We start from the raw sequence: 19,917 nt of genomic DNA, 5'->3' as shown, positions 1-19,917 counted from the left end.
ATTTTAGCTCTAAAGAAATTCACATGCGATTTTTTTTTTTTCAGCTTGAAAGCAAATGTTTACAGGGTTTTTTGAGCTGTCACGTGTCTGTCAGATTACTTCTCTTGTAAAGATTCTCCATTATGACAGGGAGAGCTGCTCATTAGGGAGTATGCAGGGCCACTTCCTCACGCAGCAGTCAGAATTAACGGCAGTCTCCGCGCTCAGACTAGGAGCGACAGGCAGTTGTGTTGGAGCAGCTCATTTGAAAGAAAGGCCAGGAACATTGGCTCCCTTGGCTCCTCTTCCTCTTGCTAGTTAGCAGTAGAGCTAGTTAGCTTTTTAAATRGAAGCTGTGATAGAAGTCTCCCCACCCCACCCCTTCCCTCCAGCAAAATGTGCAGGCCCTTCAGGTAGGCTCTGCTGGCATGGACCAGAAAAAAATTGTCCTTAATAGAAATTTTCCTGGTAGCCGACCTGTGTCTGCATAACAAAGAGGAGAGCAAGGTCCTGATATCTGAGACAGAAACCTCCCRCTGATATCTGTGACTAGCTCTGAGTGGCTGGCCCGGAAGCCACTTTCCTATTCTCTGACCCCCTGCTCTGTCGTGATGTATTCCCTTGGGATCAAACCTTGCAGACTGAACTCATCCATCGCCTTGAAGGAGGAAACCTGTGGAAGGGGTATGATTATTATTATTATTTCTATTTCCTTAGATAAATTCTTCGTGGTTCATTGTTTGTGGTTCAGATGAATCTGATCTTCTTCCAGCTCTGAAGAACAAATATGAACAGATGGGATGGATATTGTACAGCTAAGCTATTAGAGCAATGTGTAAAAATTATTTTCTTGTAATGTATTATAGCAGTCCTTTTAGAAAAATGCATGACAAAATTCTCAATTAAAAACTATCTTTACAAAAAAAAAAAAAAAAAAAAAAAAAAAAAAAAAAAAAAAAAAAAAAAAAAAAAAGCCATACAAGTGGTCAAATAAAGATGATATGATCTTGTATGGCACTTAGGAAATCTGAGGTCTGTTGAAGAACCTTGTGTGCGGCCTTCAGCAAATCAATCTTTCTTTCATTTCCTCTTCCCCAACTTTTGATAGTTTTTCTATATAGTAAGGTCTTCAAAGATTTTACTAGTATACTTAGTAAAAACTTCTATAAAGTCTTCTAAGCAGAAGTTATAGTATAGTTCTATTGTAAATTTACATATAAACATATAAATATATGTATAAGTTTAGCAATGTCATGGGTTTTTTTGCAGCAAGCAGGAGAAAAAGAACAGACTTCCAMGTGATTTTCCTGTTGCAAGCATGAAAATTGCATGCAAGTCTAGGTTACTTGTTCCTAGATTTGTCCTTTCAAATACCTCACAAAAAAGATATCAGAGAATATTCATACTGTAGTATAATTRGTAGCTAAGACTAAGTATACTAGTGCTTTATCAGTGCTAGTTCTGGCCATCTTCCTGTATAGTTAATATGTTTATTTTTGTCTGTCACGTTAACCTGATGAGTATTTGTAGCTTGTAGACATTTCTCCTGAACCCAAGAACTGGCACATTTCATCTGAATCCTCTTTGTCATGTCTCACCTTGAACGATCCTAGAAACATATCTGGGGGGACTGTTTGACCACTTTTTTATTCAACAAAAATTCTGTTTGAATAGCAGACCGTTCAGACCAGTGTGCAGTTTTTGTCTCTTGAAGTCACTTAGGCTATTTTTGGATTTTTTAAAAAATTAGAAAATGTAGAGTTTCTACATGATTTTCTATCCCCCAAAATTATTGATCAGTTTTGGTAGTTTAACTACAGATGTTACCAATATTGAGAATGAAAAATTTGATCAAAACTAGAGAGACTGATCCCAGTGATGGTGCAGCCAGCAGGCTGTGCCCTAAAACTGAGTTAGGCAGCGCTGGAGAATGGCATGTGATAGCCTGAGGGCCAAAGCCTTTATGCGGATCTGGCTAACTTTGTCCTCAGAGTGATGAAAGACATCTATTTCATCCGCGTGCAGAATGGGAAAGCAACTGAAATAGTCTCTCTGTGGAGACAGGAAAAACATTTCTGCTGGGTTGAGTCACTACCCCGTGGAATCTGACATTAATAATATAATATTGAATTTTTAAATAGATTAATTTGACAAGTCATTATATTCAGTCTTATCCTTGATCCTTCTGCTTTGCAGCATGCATATAGACTTTCAATTTTTAGATGTATATTGACAAAAAGCAGAGGAAGTCATGTTCAAGGAGAAATATGCTCCATGTTGATCTTATTTTCGTCTTGCATTTGGCTCAGTTTCAGAATTTGATGATGACTGACTGTTTACATTTCACAAAATGAGGAGARTATGGGAAAGTTTAGTGTCTGTGAATATATACTGTGTTATGTTTTTTTCCTACACTAGGCATTTCTTCTGCCCATCATTAGTAGAAACATAATTTTGATTCTGGTTGAACTTTTGTTTTCTTTTCTATGGTTTGTAAATAAGAAGGGGGAGATTTCTGTCTGTCCCAGACTATTACCATTAGAACACTTTTCTATGGCTTTCTGTCAGCATACTGTCACTTTTTTAGAACCATCTGATCACGCTGATAACACTTTGCTTTCTAGAAATACCAGCATGCTGGGATTCTCTGTTGGTGTATAAAAATATCTCTGTTTTTTTCCTACTTTCATATTGCAAGATTATGTAATGCAAAATCAGAAATACTTCCTACATAGCACTTTGTGGCTCAAAAAGGAAATATAAAAATTCCCTTAGTTACCAAGTATTTCTTAACAAAATAAGACTCAATAAAGTGTTCAACATATTTGTGTTTGTGCCGAAATACAAATCAATGACGGTTGTGTTGCTGGTGTGACCAGACATACGTTCTCTATTGACATTAAAAGTGGCCAAAGAATAATTTTGAAGGCTTTTTCAAGTATTAATATTGAATGAACACTTTCTTGGGTTAGTAACATTAAATGGAAAAACATGCTTGGGGAGAAGGAGAATGAGAGAAATAGGCCAGTTTAATGAGAGATCAATTCACTCAGTACTGTGAGGCTACTGAATGCAGTGGAGGTATTAATGAGGACAGTGCCCTTTCCTTTTGTATGTGATTTAGATTGTTTCTTTGAGGATCCCTGGTTTGAAATTTTTACTGCTTTGCAGGGTTTTCCTGTTAACAAAGCAATATGGAATTCCGGTATTGTTAGAAAAAAGGAGCCCAGTATTAGTGTCTACTCCTAAGAGCAAAGATCAGCTTTCAAAATCTCTTTAGGCTCAATGAAGCACTCCTTACTATTGTCCAAGACTGGACTGTGTGTAATTGAGCTCTTTCAGAAAAAAAGTTTAAAGATGGACTCATGCGGCAAACAGTTGAAATGCACCTGACTATTCCTAAATTAAGCATTTCTGTTTATTGGCTTTCCACTGTTGCTGTAAAATGTAAGGCCAAAACTGAACAACAGTAAATGTAGGTTTGCCTTAACAAGCTAAGAATATAAAGCCCCTAAAGAATGCTGCCAATTCCTGCATCTTGAGACATGATTTTAAAAATGGGCATGGAGAAAATACAGAGAAAAAGAACTAAAAGGTTGATAGAGCAGTTATCTGACAAGAACAACTGAAAAGTCTAGGATTCTTCAGTTTGTCCTGGCTGAGGGGAGATATGACTAAAGTTTATAAAATTATGAAGGCACTGGATAAGCTGAATTGGTCACCAAATCCCACAATACACAAATGGGGGGCACTTGATGAGGCTGCTAAAAGATTGATCTAAAACAGAAAAAATACAGTACTTCTTTACATTGCAGATAGTGAACTTCTGGAATTTGCCACAAGACTGGCAAATTATAATGATTTATGTAATTCATAATTTATATTATTGTAATTTATATTGTAAAATACCAGATACATTATACAATACTCATATACTCCCACTATATAAGAGTGGGCAATTATACATAATAAAATATACATTATACATATAATACGCATTAGAATTATGATTTGCCCCCTGTTGGCACAGGAGACTGTGGAAGCAGACAGTATCTGTAGGTTCAAATAGAGGTTAAACAAATGCGTGGACATCAGATCCATAAATGAGTACTAGAAGAAGCAGACAGCAATGTACCGTCAAGCATGTCTGGCACAGTAATTCTGCATGCAGGGAACGGCCACGGAAAGCGGCCAGGCTAGCATGCTTTTCCTGAACGTTGTCTTCTTTGCCATCCTTGGAGACAGAATACAGGGCTACTTTGACTGCTGCTCTGACCCAGAAATAAGTCATTTATTATATTAGTAAAATATTAAAGCTATGTGTACTTTTTGGAGATACTCTAATTTTTTCTTATACTTGAATACCAAGAAATATTCATGTCTAAAAGTGTGCCTCTTCAGGAAAAGAGTTTGTTTGATAGGAAAAAATGCTTATATTATAAATTTTATATTGATAATAATAATTCTTCTCACAAACCTCCTAGAATGTGCCTCGTTTTAAGGATTAAAATGCTTGAGCATTTGCTTCATATATGCTTTCACTTTCTTTTTTTCTTAAAATAATCATACAGTTGCAGTCAGGGAGAGAAGTCACCGGTCAATCTGGATGATTGTTTACTTGCAGAGTGCTTTACAGAGCAGTAGTACACAACAGGAATTTTCTTCTCTTCTGTAGTAGGAAAAAATAAGAGAAGCTAGCACAGAGATAACTCAAGGTGGCTGTTAGCCCTTTAAATATAAGCAAACAAGACGCAGATACATGTGTTCACATGTGCACGCTGAATTGTAATATTTTGAAACAGGAAAAAGAGAATAGTGTTTCTCTTCAGTTTTTTTATTTTGGCTAAGATCAAACGAGAAGRCATTGTTCAGTCCTTTAATTCAGTAGTTAATCAATTTATCAATCAATATATCAATTATTTGAAATTATTTCAGAGATCTCTTTGGAACTGAATGTGTATTAGACATGAATAAATTGGCAGACTTTCATTTCAAGCTAAATTTCTTTGCTTTTGTCCAGCTTGCCTTGGTTGATCTTTCATTTTATAATTTCAAGCAAAATATCTTGAATAGACTCACGTTAAATTCAGTTTGGATAAGTCTTGGGTATATGAGCCTTTCAATGCGGTTTGTGGAAGGCCATAGGTTTTTCTTGTAGAACAAAAATACCTGGGATGTTCCAGTGCAGTGAGGTTTGGGGCAATAGGGAGAGCAAATATGATGCCTTACTGCTTCCCAGGTGGACACAGGTACGCACCTGCACAGCACCCCGAGCAGGATGGGCATCCTGGGAGCAGTCCAGTTACTGTTATCGGAATTTGGCTTACTGACATGAGACAACGGGATCCTCCTGGGGAGATTTGGAGGCTTCCTGCTGAGGGCAGGTAAGACACGCAGCCGGTGGAGCTTAGTCTGCCCTACGCTGGGTGAGCACTTTTAGTGCAACCTGAGGCACCATCAGGCGTCAGTGGGGACACATGGATCCAGGTCGGGTAGCAATAGGAACTGAAAATTGTATAGAGAGAGCCAAAGAATGAGAATTAAGCAAGGTGCTTTGTAAAACTGAGTCCAGCAACAAGAATACATTATCAGCTCATGCGTTTTATGAACAGSCAGTAATCCATTTCTGGTAACTTCAATTTTCTGTTAACATGCACCTCAGGATTTKTTTTTTTTWWAACTCAGTTAAGRTAGCTGTGATRGAAAAGACATTAAACAYTTTTTGTATTTTATAAAAGACATCTATAACTTTCAGTGGATGTTCCCCAGTAAAAATAAACAYGAAACCTCTCTAGAATCAYAACCTGAATTTTTTTAGAGCCAGTCAGGAAAAATTACCTGAAGTATTTTATCAACTAAAATGCCATTTTTTGCTGTATTCTGTGATAAAGGCTCTTGTAAGCGACTTTTTTTTTTTCTCTTTGGAAGTTATGTTTTGGAACTATTTAAATGCTGCTTAAGTGAAATTTGTATTAACTATTTCTGTGCGTATTAATTTATCATTTTCACAATGTTTCAAGGCATGTCAGTAGTAGAAATTTGTAATATGCTATACATTGATAATACTAAAAAAAAATCACACCTGGAAATTTCTTTTTTAAGATATCCATTGACAATTTGTAGGTAGTGTTATAAGTCACTTTAACTTTCCAAAAAATGTAAAATCMTTTGAAATAATGGTATTATATAAATCAAAGTTGAATTTCATTGCATCTATACAATGGGAAAACCTCATAGGATAAAGAGTTGTGCAAAGCTATAATTTGAAAATTCGTGCTGAAATATCTTGATCATTCGGAAGTAGGTGTTTTCTGCAGTCTGATCTTCATATATGAACTCTTACACCTTTTAACTGAAACCATACAAAACTTGTTGTTTTGTAGATTTTTTGGAGAAGGTTTCTGAGGCTAACACAGGCTTTCTATTAGTTCTCTGGCATATCTAATGCTGAACTAAGTCTTTTTGATTAACAGCTATTCTTGCAGAAGCAAAAGACTGAAAAATGAAAAAAAAATCTACTTCTTTCTTTTATTTAGGATTCTGTTTTAAAATTTCAGGAAATCTTGTGGTGAATTTTAAGTTAATTTTTTTTATTGTTCTGAGTTTCTCTTGTATTTCTCTTATAACTCTGACCAGTGATACATACATAAAATCTGCCCTGACTGTACGATTCATTTCCTTGAATGTACATCAGTTATTACAGGTTTGTTTCTTCAGCAGAAAGTATTGATCCAGTTTCTATCACTTACATCATCATTACTACTACATAAATTTACCTTAAAATTTTGAGATAAAATAAYTGAAAAATTTGGGAGTTTAAAAACCCCATAATTATAACTTTTATGAGCAAAGGAATACATTTATGTAATGATGCATAGTTAGCATCTTCTGTGGTTTACTTGCCAGGTTCTCAATTATCTGCATGATAGTAGTGTCCTTTAAAAAATGAAAAGGCACTTTTTTAAAAAAATCAATAAAAGCATCTTTTCATATTTTTTTTCCTGCAAGAAAAATTAATAAAAGTAAACATTGAAAGTTTCAAGCTTCCATTCTACAGAGAATAACAACTTTCCCCTTTCCATAAATGAAAAAGTAAATCTTGAAAGTGCTTATTATATGAAAGTTTTGCATTTTGATATGCTACCTAGAGTAGATTTGGAAATTTTAAGACTTTTAATTAGTGTTAAGCTATAAAGAAAGTATAACAATTAGCTTCTGTGGGAGAAGCGTGTGGGTGGGGGATTATTTCTTACATTTGGAACTAGGCAGATTTTGCCAAATTCTTTTGAGACATCACAGACCTGCAAGCATCTGATTTTAACTAGACAGCTATTCACTAGGTGATCTCCTTACAAGATTCGAAAACACAAATGGAGTATTGTTCTATATGATTTGTTAAAACTTCACTTAGAGGTTACAAATGCCATTCAGACCTGAGAAACTGCAGAATCTCTTAGCTCTTTATTAACTAAGCTCTATGGAGTCATGGATCTTACTTTTTACTTGGTCTAGAGTAAGTTGCTCTAGAGTCTTTGCAGAATGGAAAACTTTAAATTGTTTTGAAAGTCTGGTGTGCCAGCTCTGCATGCTAGTATTTTTTTTCTTTGATTGCATAATTTTCACTGGCTTCACAAATACTTGGCCTTGATAAGCGGGGTTGGCGTTTCTCCTCTCCCCCACCTCTCACTGCCTTCTCCATCCCCTCCTCCTAGGGCCTTGTATYTGTGATATTCTCCTATTATGTGGCATATTTTTCAATATTTTTCAATGGTTTTCAAGCTGAGGAGGATCCAGAATCCAGAATTCAAGATCTTTAATGTCTAGCCCGTTATCATAGTGAGGAAGAGGCACTGCTGCTGAGACTGCCCCCATCATTTTTTTTTTTTTTATTTATTTTTTTTTTTTTTAATAAAAAAGAGATAGCTCTTCTCCATTAGGTGTCTCTTCAGAAGAAGAAGAGACCAACTGGGTCTTTTATGGTGGTAGATGCAGGGATTTTCCCTCCTGGGATACAAAGGATTCTCAAACTTTTTTTTTCTCTTTCCCTCTTCCCATCACACCTCTGTGTGCACTTGTAGCCAGTGATCTCACCCTGCAGCTGAGGAGAAAGTAAGAAACCAAAGGGCAAGCTTCACCTCAACAGTTTCTGCTCCTCAGCCTGAGAATACCTTGAATARAAAGTGTGAAGAAAAGAGGAATGAATTCCTATTTCTTTTTCAGTCTGTTCTGCTAATCAGTTTGCCTACAGAGTTGACCATAAACTCARCTGTGYTATTAAATTCACTTTTAAAAGTACGTAGAAGATTGAAAAGTTCTGAACTTGCTGGGCAGATCTGTTAAGGTGGAGCAGTTGGCCAAGGAGAAAAAGAGAAAATTTAAGCAAAAAACGCTTTATAGAGAGCTTTATGTAACAATTGCAGATTCTGCAAGCTGCAGAGTAATGGTTGAGTCAACTTTTAAGTTCCACAGCTTTTAATCTGGAAAAAAGTTGGACCAACTCTTCTCTTAGTTTGGTGTAGRGGTAACTGAGAGCAGAATTTATACATCTATTAACTAAAGAGGGAAAAAGGAATGTATTGATGTAGATCATTAAGCCTAACAATTAAATATGTATCAGGTGAAATCCTGTTCTATTGACAGTGTTATAAATCTTAGCTGTTTACTTCAAACAGTTCTCTTCAGTTCYCTAAGACATGTCTAGAGCTAAAAYTTTGTCCRGTGATTTTCCCTGTTGATCTAATATAAGTAAAAAGAGGGTTGTGAGGTGAGACAAAAATTTATTGTTTAATATGCAAAAAACTTTTTTGACCTCTGTTTGTCATTCTGTTCTTACATTCATAAAATTTCCAATTTGCCAATGGCAATAGGATTTGGTAATTTAACTTGGATGACCTAGAATAGCTAGCAATTTTTATCWCAGTAGAACTATGCAGCTAATGATAATGAATCTATCAAATGATTTGCACCTAATATATAATATTATATTGTTAATAGCTGTCTTTTAGTGATATACTTAATAATAAAAAGCTGTCATCTTAATTATCGATATCATTTAGTAGAGAAATTTGAGAAGGTAACTAAATGGTATAGTGATTTGGTTGGCGGGACTTTTATCCAAAAAAGCAATAATAATTTTCATAATCTTAACTGGGAATGGCGTAATTGGTGGTTGGGATCAGACAGATTCACAAGTGAAAGTCTATAGTAAAGAAAAATGAGATATTGCATTTTTATTTTTGCTKAATCAGCAAGCTGGTTAGCCATTTAAATGAAGTGAATCTAACAGATGAAATGCTGCTCTTTTTTGATACAAAATTACTGTTTTGTTTTTGTTTTAATTTATCCTGAAAAGAATTATGATTGTTCGGGTTAAGAGCATGTATACAGCAAAACAATGAAGCAACTTGAGCATCTCAAATGAGAATGACAGATTTGTGTATAATTATGAAGAAATAGTTGTATTTRCATACAGTACGTGTAGTTCTCTTTAGAGACCATCCGGTATTGAACAAGTTGCAAAATATATATTGACATCAAATTCAGAATTTTCTAAATTCTTTTAAAATAGAGATAATCTCAATAGTGTTAGAGGCAGTAATGCAGGTTGTACAGGGACAGTGAAATGTAAATAGCCCAAGAACAGGCATTTCACAGTATGACTTCAGCAGTCTCGCTATAATTTCAGTTTGGAAGTAAAGAACAAAATTTTGCATTTATATGTGTCATTGCAAATCCAGGTCAACAGGGATCATCTATAGTTTCATTTAAAAATCCCCCAAATTAAATTTTCTTAGAAGGGTTAAGGAGAGCAGTCACGGAAAAGATCACAGACTGAGAATACTGTTAGTGCTAGACAGGCAAAAGACACAGGTARTGAAAAGAAAGTGGTGTGCAGTGTGGAGGGAATGACATAGAAGACACAAGAATGACACCAAGCACAGAAGATAAAGGAAAAAGGGTTGAAGTCACCTGGGGAAGAGAAGCTAATCTTAGCTGTTTGCTTTTAACAGTAGGAGCAAAATGAGTTCTGCATTGCAGGCATAAACAATTTCAAATGTTTGAGTGGCCACATCCCTCCTGACTATGTAAGCAAAACTCCCAGGAACAGAAGGAAATTTCTTGTGCAACTAAATGTTATATGTGGGGGATTCTGCCRTAGTCTTTTATATAGTTTCTAAAAGAAAGTTGGATGTRTTGAAAAAAATACTGTAAAACAATGGGAGGCTAGAGAGCAGAATCATAAGAAATAATTGCAGATGAATACAGAATGATTTAACCTGAGAAGAAAGTATTTCTTTTAAATCTGGATCCCCTGGCGCTGCTGGTTGATGCTGCTGCCTGTATCTCTGATGTTTATAGTACTTAGAAAATAACGTCTGGTGATTATAATTTCTTTAACTCACAGAGTGCTTGCTCAGCATCTGTGTAACAGACTTTTGTGATGCTTCCGTGTGTAGGAAAAAGTATCAAAGGAGGGGCAAAATTTAAGCCCTAGATGTACAAGATTTTTTGAAGTGTGGTGTGGAAYATGAACCTGATATGATTGTGAATACTATCCTGAAATGAATACCAGTCTGGTGGCCTTGTATGATGGGATGACTGGCTGGGCAGATGAGGGAGGCTACTTCAGCAGGGCTTTTGACACTGTCTCCCATAACATCCTCATAGGCAAGATAAGGAATTATGAGCTAGATGAGTGGACAGTGAGGTGGACTGACAACTGGCTGAACATCAGAGCTCAGGGGGTTGCGCTCTGTGGCACAAAGTCTAACTGGAGGCCTATAGCTGGCAGTGTCCCCCAGTGGTCAATACTGGGTCCAGTTCTGTTCAGGTTATCAGTGACCTGGATGAAGGGGCAGAGTGCACCCTGTGCAAATTTGCTGATGATACAAAACTGGAAGGAGCAGATGATACACCTGAGGGCTGTGCTGCCATTCAGAGGGACCTTGACGGACTAGGGAGATGGGTGGAGAGGAACCTCATGAAGTTCAACAAGGGCAAGTGTAGGATCCTTCCCCTATGGAGGAATAAACCCATGCACCAGTATAGGCTGGAGGTTGACCTGCTGGAAAGCAGCTCTGTGGAGAAGGACCTGGGAGTCCTAGTAGACAAGTTAACCATGAGACACCAATGTGCCATTGTGGTGAAGAAGGCCAATGGTATCTGGGGTGCATTAGGAAGAGTGTTGCCAGCAAGTTGAGGGAAATGATCCAGCCCCTCTACTCAGCCCTAGTTAGGCTGCATCTGGAGTACTGTGTCCAATGCTGGGCTTCCCACTACAAGAGAGTCATGGAGCTACTGGAGCAAGTCCAGCAGAGGGTGACTAAGATGATTAAGGAACATCTCTCATATGAGGAGAGGTTGCAAGAGCTGGGACTATTCAGTCTGGAGAAGGGAAGACTGAGAGGGGATCTTATTAATGTGTTTAAATTTCTGAAGGGAGGGTATAAAGAGGATGGGGCCACACTCTTCAGTGATGCCCAGTGAGGCAATAGGCACAAGCTGAGAACAGGAAAGGTCTGTCTGAACATAGGAAAAAGGTTTTTTACAGTGAGGGTGACAGAGCACTGGAACAGGTTGCCCAGAGAAGTTGTGGAGTCTCATCCTTGGAGATATTTGAAAGTCATCTGGACACAGTCCTGGGTAGTGTGCTATAGGTGACCCTGCTTGAGCTAGATGGTTGGACTAGATGATCTCCAGAGGTCCCTTCCAAGCTTAACTATGCTGTGATTCTGTAAATCTGTCTGAGATATTAGCAATAGGTACTAATTATAACAAAAATAAAAATATAAAATATTTTATAAGGCAAATATCATTTATAAAATATATATTTGACATAAAATAATGGAAATTTTAAATTCACTAAGTGCATATTTAAGAAAGTGATGAATAGTGAATTATTCAGTATTCATCACATGAATAACTGTATGAAATTCTAAGAGCTATACTTATCTAGATTTCAGACTGGGTCATCACATTGGTAATTTTCTGGCCTTAGAATTAATATTCTCAGCTCTCTCTGCCCTGCCAATATAGTATAAAGAAAGCCCTAATGAAAATGAGGTTCAGGTTCTATTAACATATATAAAGGACAACTGTATTAGATATGCAAACTTTCACCTGACTATGTTTCTTCTGGTTTCACAATGTTAGTCTGTAATTGACTGCATTGCACTGTGCTTCAGTAAAGTGATACAAACATGTTTGTATGCCTCACTCAGTGTGGCATAGCTTTAGAGGAAATACAGTTTCCTCTATCAGAGGATACAATACATGATGCATGCACTTGAAAATTCAGTTAACTTTCACCCAGCAGGCACTTGGCAAAAAGTGTGAATATCAGTATTTAATTAAAAGGCTTTTTAACTTCAGTTGAAATCCAGTAATTTCCTGAATATTGTGTGTTTTAAAGGTGAATAATTACTATTTTGAAAAAGTTGGTGAGATAAGTAGTGGCTAAATAATTATTTTGTTTTGAATGACATAATCTACAAGAAGTTTTCTAATTAATAAAATAAAGCTATAAATATTCCCCTCATACCTCTAGGATCAGATTTCTAAAGATACTGATATTACCATCACTCAATCATACAAACCTGCAGAGATGCAACAAATAGACTGCGKCATTACTTTAGTAGAAATGCTTTAGCTAGGAAAAAAGAGATACCAGTTGCCCTTCAACATCATCCTCACTTTAACTGTGTGGCTTATTTATTCTGGAAAGCTGTGTATTTCTTCTTGTATTTCTGTTCTTAAAAGAAAAACTGGATATGTAGTCAGTTAGTTCATTAGTCTTCATTTCCATGAATCTTCAAACAGCCCTTTCATTACAAACTGTGAAATTTCTAGACTTAGAAATTTGCCCAAGCTAAGGCAAAGGAAACCTCTGCCTCGTCAACAGCTGGTGTTGGTGAAGTCTTCTACTTCAAATTTCAGCATTTCTGTYACTGCAGCTTGTCTTATTTTGGGGATTTCCATCTTAATATGCCATATCTACCACTGTGCTAGAAGTAGAATCCCAAGCATAGCTCTTTTCCAGCACTTTTCTAGCAGAGCTTCGGCACGTATTTTCAGCACAGACCTCTTAATAACCAATTGATCTGCARCTTTTAAGAAAAACTCCTTTCAGCTCTGAGACGGAAGTTAATCGCCGTACATACCCCAGGAATGTTCCCTARCCTATTGACATACTTTCATGCATAGCCTGGCAACCTGGCCTTGAGGTAAAGCTAYTTATTTCATTCACACATACAACTCTGTCTTCTAAAATCAGCTGATTAGACAACAGCTTGTGGTCAAAGGAATATAGGACACATACGAGAAGGTTTAGAAAAAAGGACACAGATGGCCGTATTTGTGTTTTGGGAGGGGAAAGGGAGATTTCTGAGGGTCTGGAAGGCGTTTACTGTCATGTGGAAGGTTCCCTGTGGTTATGTTAATATCATTTACATGACATGTTACAGTAAGAGTCATATCTAGTAATGCAACTGTCACCTGAAATTGAATATTTTAGTATTTTTTTCATTCTCTGAACTTGACAAATAGGATTGATATACATGGAAAACTTCCATGTGCAGTGTTTACAACAGTGTTTGGAAAAAGTTGCTCTTAAGTACTATCTAGGTTGCAGGAGAGGTTGTGTTTGTTTGTTCTTTACTGTGCAAATGCAGGAAATTATCCACAGTGTCTTTTCCCTGATGACACCCAAAGGTATGGAGACTGCTGAGACCTTCTGATTTCTCAAGGTCAAATCAAATTAAAGGCAATCATTCCTCATCCAACTTAGCTGAGCCAAGTTGCTTGGTTTGGCACTCATACCACATGCTAAAAAAGCAGATTTTTCTTGCTTGTGGGCAGGTGGTTAGAATACCATATAGAGCTCATTTTTGACTGTCAAGATTGAAATTATTTCTCAGCCAAGGATAGATATAAGTGCATCTGTTAACTATTAAATCATGGAGAAAAAAAAAACATTGCATTGGGTTCACCATGTATCTTGGGAGGAAAAAAACAGAATTTCAGACCAATTTCTGTAAAAATGAGTAAAAAGATTAAAATAATTCCATTTTGTTCTGATTAGAAAAATTACTGCATCCCTTGTAGACTCACCATTCCTAATGTAGTGAGAGTTTAACTGTAGTTTGAGCAACAGTAGCATAGGTATTTATCACTAACCTGTCAAGACCTCTTACATCTGTTTAAACACACCAGTATGGGTCTTAACAGCTGCTCCAAAACTTTGTATCAAAATCTGGTATTTTAATATATTTAGCCGTATTGTTCCTGAAACAAACCTTTAAAATTGGCAGGGTATGAGATGTTATGGGAAGTTGTCTTTACTTTTGCTTCAAAAGTGGATTTCAGAAAGTGAAAGTCTACTTTTTGCCCAGAGAAGCTTTCGTAAATTTAAAAGATCATTTTGTAATTATAACTCATGATAATGAACTAGCTATGAAATTAACAAATGCTAAGTTAATTATTACACACACCAATTATACTCTGAGGAATTCATTCACTCATCTTCTAAATTTAATTAAATACTTTATATGTGAGAACTAACAAAGAGGTTAAGATTACAGGCAAACTCAGACAAAAGAGGCTTTTCTTGAAAAAAAAGGTAGATTTTGCATTATTTTCAAAATGCACAGTGCATTATTCACTGCGTTTCTTTTGTAGTAAAGGTCTCTGACAATCTATTGATACAAAATTACTGGTGAGATAACTATGATTTTAATTAATTTTTAGATATAAGTGACTTGAGGATTTTTTTTTGCTGTTGCTGAAGAGTGCCAGAAGGATTCCCAAGTCATTTTTCATCTTATATTCTATTAATATTCTGATAATAATCCTTGTTATTGATATTTACATGGTACTGAATCTGAAAAGTGAATGGAAATTGTCTGCAAAGGTTTCCTTGAGAAAAAGGCTTGAATCAACACCTTCTCTTTCTTCTCAGAAATGAGCTTGGTACAGTTGGTGTTACTAATTTGGCCTCATATGATTGTATGAAGAGATAAATGGCTAATAGTTTTCTTTCAGCATGTCTGGCTAAAATGTTTAGCTAGTGAAATGAATGAATTGTAGTCTGATGTATTTAGAGCAAGAGCCCTGTTGCCAGTTTACTACGTACACGATCCACTCATCGTAACTTAGGCCTGAAATAAAAGTATTTAATTTCTACAAACTCCATGTGTGAGAGAGGCAATGTAATAACTAACTGACTAATTTTTATTATGAAGCAATTTATGCTGTCTTCATAGGAGAGAAAACTACAGGTTGTTTTTGTTCTTAGAAAAAGTCAACATATTCATCACAACAATAATTAAAAATAACCTACTATCATTAACTGAATATGGATTTCTGAAGTCTATAGCCTGGTTTGCTTGCATGAATGATTTATAGATCTGTTGTGGAGTAATCCAACAATGAAATTATCTTGAAAATTAAAAACAATATTAGGTAATGGATGATCCAATTTACTGTAACATGAGCTTATTGCTGTAGTTTGTTTCTAATACATGTAATGAAAGGCTCAAGTAAAACTTTGTTTTTAAATTTCAACCTGTGTTCGAAAGGACAGTTTTTTGCAAGAGTCTTGCTAAAGTGGACACAAAGTCCCCAGACAATTGACTTATGCAAATACTACATAAACATTTTGAACTGATTCTTTTAGGAAAATAATTTTCTTGTCTCTGTTCTGTTCACAGGTATACAAGTACTTATTGTTTGCAATGTAGCKTGAAAAATTGTCTACTGCACCTGCATATAAGAAAAATGTGACAGTTTAGACACCTCATACATGAAACGGTGGAAGGTTCTGTACTTATCGGCTAAGCTTACAGAATGAATTATCTATGCAGTATCTGTCCTATCTGCTAAAACATAATCAAAACCACTGCTTCTGTTTCTTTTCCATTCTTTTTTCTCTTCCCTATTCCCTTAATATGTTTATTAACATCATCAATTTTAATTCTATTTCCTCTAAGTCAGAACATCATGTATATTATCATCTCCTTTTTTTCAGTATGAGATTTTGTATACAATTTCTCTTTAGTAACTGTAAGAGAGATACAACATTTTTTGGATGATTGTAGCAAAATTTTCTGGTTTGCAATGGTTATTTCAAGAGTCTTTTTGAGGAATCTTTTTGAAAGAAATATATATTTTCCTATGACTTAGAACCAGTGAGAATGGCTGCACTCTGCAATCTTTTTCTTTTTGCTTCAGACCTTTCAGAACACACTGTATACCTGTGTTAAGACTTTCTGATTTCACTGGGTCTCTGCAAGATCAGTCCATGTAGATCAAATAGCAATACTTTCTGTTTTTGTTTCCAAGCACATATTGCAAAAGCTTTTCTCTTCCCTGTTAGAGATTTCCTAATCATAATACAGGAAGAAATTATTTGAGGGTGGGAAACTGTCTCCTCTGAGATTTTGCAAATGGAGTAATTGACTGACATTTGCCATATTATTTTTCTGTCATTTCTGAGGTTTTAATTCCCTCCTGAATCTACTAGTTTACCTCCTTCACTCTTTTATGGGGAAGCGCATGTGTATGCTGACACACCTGAGGGCTGTGCTGCCATTCAGAGAGACCTGGACAGGCTGGAGAGCTGGGCGGAGAGGAACCTCCTGAGGTTCAACAAGGGCAAGTGCAGGGTCCTGCACCTAGGGAGGAATAACCCCATGCACCAGTACAAGCTGGGGGCTGACCTGCTGGAGAGCAGCTCTGCAGAGAAGCACCTGGGAGTGCTGGTGGATGACAAGTTGACCATGAGCCAGCAATGTGCCCTTGTAGCCAGGAAGGCCAATGGTCTCCTGGGGTGCATTGGGAAGAGTGTTGCGTGCAGGTTGAGGGAGGTGATCCTGCCTCTCTACTTAGCCCCTAGTGAGGCCTCATCTCGAGTACTGTGTCCGGTTCTGGGCTCGCCAGGACAAGAGAGACATGGAGCTACTGGAGAGAGTCCAGCACAGGGCTACGAGGATGATCCGAGGGCTGGAGCATCTGCCCTATGAGGAAYGGCTGCGAGAGCTGGGCCTCTTCAGCTTGGGGAAGAGAAGASTGAGGGGGGATCTTATCAATGTGTACAAGTACCTGAAGGGAGGGTGTCAAGGGGACGGGGACAAACTCTTTTCAGTTGTCCCATGTGACAGGACAAGAGGCAATGGGCAGAAATTGAAGCACAGGAAGTTCTGCCTGACCGTGAGGGGGAATTTCTTCCCTGTGAGAGTGACGGAGCCCTGGCACAGGTTGCCCCGAGAGGCTGTGGAGTCTCCTTCTCTGGAGATCTTCAAGACCCACCTGGATGCAACCCTGTCTACCATGCTCTGGGTGACCCTGCTGAGTGGGGAGGCTGAACTAGATGATCTCTGGAGGTCCCTTCCAACCTTACTGATTCTATGATTCTRTATGGCTTGGGTCAATGGAGATGGGAGAAATAGGGAGTACAACCTCCCAAAAAGATATTGTGGTCTAGAAGATGCAACTCTGACTACAATAGTAAATATCAGCTATTTTATATTTTCCTTTTTTTTTTTTTGCTTCAAATTTGTTTTATTTTGTGTTCTTTTCCATTGTACATATTCTTATAAACAGCAAGCACATACCACCCTATAGATCCAAGTATGGAGGCTGAAATTTCCAGTATGGTTAAAAAAAAGAACATACTCTGAAATCTGTATTGCATGAATAATTACTGCCWGATCTTTTTTTGCTATTATATCTGAGATTCTTGTCAATAGTTTAAATACAAAACCATTTGATAATTTGGGTCATTTTTAGAATTTACTCCGGAAGCACAGTAACTTCTTGAAGAAGCAGTAATACTCAGCTGGGAGCTATAACTTTGTATTTTAACACAGCACAAGCTTTTAGAAGATAGAGTCTTGCTAATTCTAGCTAAGTGAGCTAGCTTGAGAGCAAACACTGTAGTATGTCTACTTGTTCATTACTTGCTAATGATTTTTTCAGCTAATGAGCACCAGCTTTCATGTGGCTGGTGAACCCCAAGGTACCATGGAAATGGAAATACATATCTTTGTAATGAAAAGCATGTAAACATGTTGGCAGAATTAACTTTATGCAGGCCTGTTCAAGATTTCTTTCATCCTTCTGGGTGAAATTCAGTTTTATGTAGAAAGCCTGAAAAGGTATAAAACCATATCACAATCTACTATTCTGTATTCAGTGGGATGAATAGAAGAGAAAATTAAATATTTCTGAGCTATTGTTTGCCTTTATCAGTGATGGAAGATAATCATTTAATAATTTTCAGAGTGTCTAAGCAGACAGAGCAAAATTAATGGCCAACTTCTCTAAATCCATATTTGTTTTTAAGTATGTGTTTCAAGTAAAACATGGTCTCCTATGGTACTTTATAAAAGAAATTATTACTGAAAGAATCATTATAGAACCTCAGAACATAAAAAAATTGTTATCCAGATTGTATGTCATATTTCTAAAAAAAAAAAAGAAGCATTTTTCAGCATTATAAAACACTCTTTTAGCACAATTAAATTATTACAGAATTACTGTGTGTTTAATAAATTATGTATTTACCAGCTCAGAATAGTTTTGCATTTTTTCATATCGAATGGTTTAGCAACTCAACCTTGAATATTGCATAATATGAAATTGTTCTATAGAAAGATGAAAATCTGAGTCTTTTTCTCTGAAAATAGACTATGTTTTGTCAAATTCGAAAGAAAGGGAAGGGAGAGCTTCCATTAGAACATAGTTCTGTCAGCCTCATCCTTTTGGCTGCCTCCAGAGCTGTTTGAAAAAACACCGATTGGGTTTTGTGACTTGCAAAGTAAATAATAACAGAATAAATAATAATCCTCATCTGTCTTATATTTTCCTGTTTATTGCTATTGTTAACGTTCCTCATCAGCTCTGTTGCCCGATGTAGTTGGATCTCCTGGTGAGGGTTATTTTCTGTCTTTGGCCGTCTTCACACAGTTTCAGAGTGTGCTCCTCTTCTTGCTTCTGCCTTGGGAGCATCTCTTCCGGATTAGGGAAAGGGCAGAGCAGCTGGAGGCAACAAGCTGGATCAAAAAMCAGTGTCTGTGTATGGACAGTCTTAGTTACCCAGTACTAAATAAGAGGTCGTATAGTTCATAGCCCTGTCTGTAAGTACTTTGTTGTGGTAATAATTCAGTGTGCAAGCTAAAATTACCTCTATGCATGAAAGTTTGCAGAGTAACAGTAACCTGACTGAAAGAAAGCAAAAGTGTATAGTAGAAGACAGACTGGAATTGTGAAAATAACAGCTGCTCGGGAACTAAATACAGGAATTTGGTATACTCTGAATCTCAGGTTTCTGACTGCCCTGTAGTTTGTCATTTCTGTAATATAAGGGCATGCTGAGGCACACATTCAGTATGAGTGCAGTATGGCTTGAATCATCAATGTCATTTTTTGCAGCGTTTGACCTTCTCCTTGATGTTCTCTTTAAGTTTATCCTGTTTAGCTTGTTACAGCTAAAGAAATCCTACCCCCAGGTCATGAGCATTAGAGGAATCTTTACTCTGAATCTGAGGCCAGGTCAGAAATGCCAGGTTATTTCTGATGAATGCCTGTATGCTAACACTACCCCAGAAAAATAGCATTCACATATGTGACTACAATATGTGTCTGTATGTGACTACAGCGTATGTCCACCAGATTTTACCTGAGATAAAATCTGATGGTTCAAAGAACTGTTACTACAGAAATGAAAATAAAAATCTCTTTATTATATTTAACTGAAAATTCTTTTCTTCCCCGTTGTGATGTGATATTTGCCAAAACAGTGTAGTAAACAGCTCCAATAATGCAATTAGTTCATACAAAATCTGTATGTATTTTCACTTGACTACTGCTCTTTAAATCTAGAGTACTTAAAAATGTGGGGTTATTTAACAGCTGTAGAATGGTGTGTATATTCCAAAGTAA

General features: G+C 36.7%; 1 protein-coding gene across 3 annotated transcripts in view; it reads left to right on the top strand.

Annotated features, from left to right (window-relative positions):
• IMMP2L (inner mitochondrial membrane peptidase subunit 2) overlaps positions 1-19,917 on the top strand; it is a 477,417-nt gene that overhangs the window by 358,821 nt on the left and 98,679 nt on the right. The gene's annotated exons all lie outside the window — the stretch shown is intronic.

This window comes from Rhea americana, unplaced genomic scaffold, assembly GCF_003343005.1.
Source record: "Rhea americana isolate MKP2758 unplaced genomic scaffold, rheAme1 scaffold_54, whole genome shotgun sequence".
Lineage (NCBI taxonomy): Eukaryota > Metazoa > Chordata > Aves > Rheiformes > Rheidae > Rhea > Rhea americana.
This window is presented reverse-complemented; position numbering and strand designations above follow the sequence as displayed.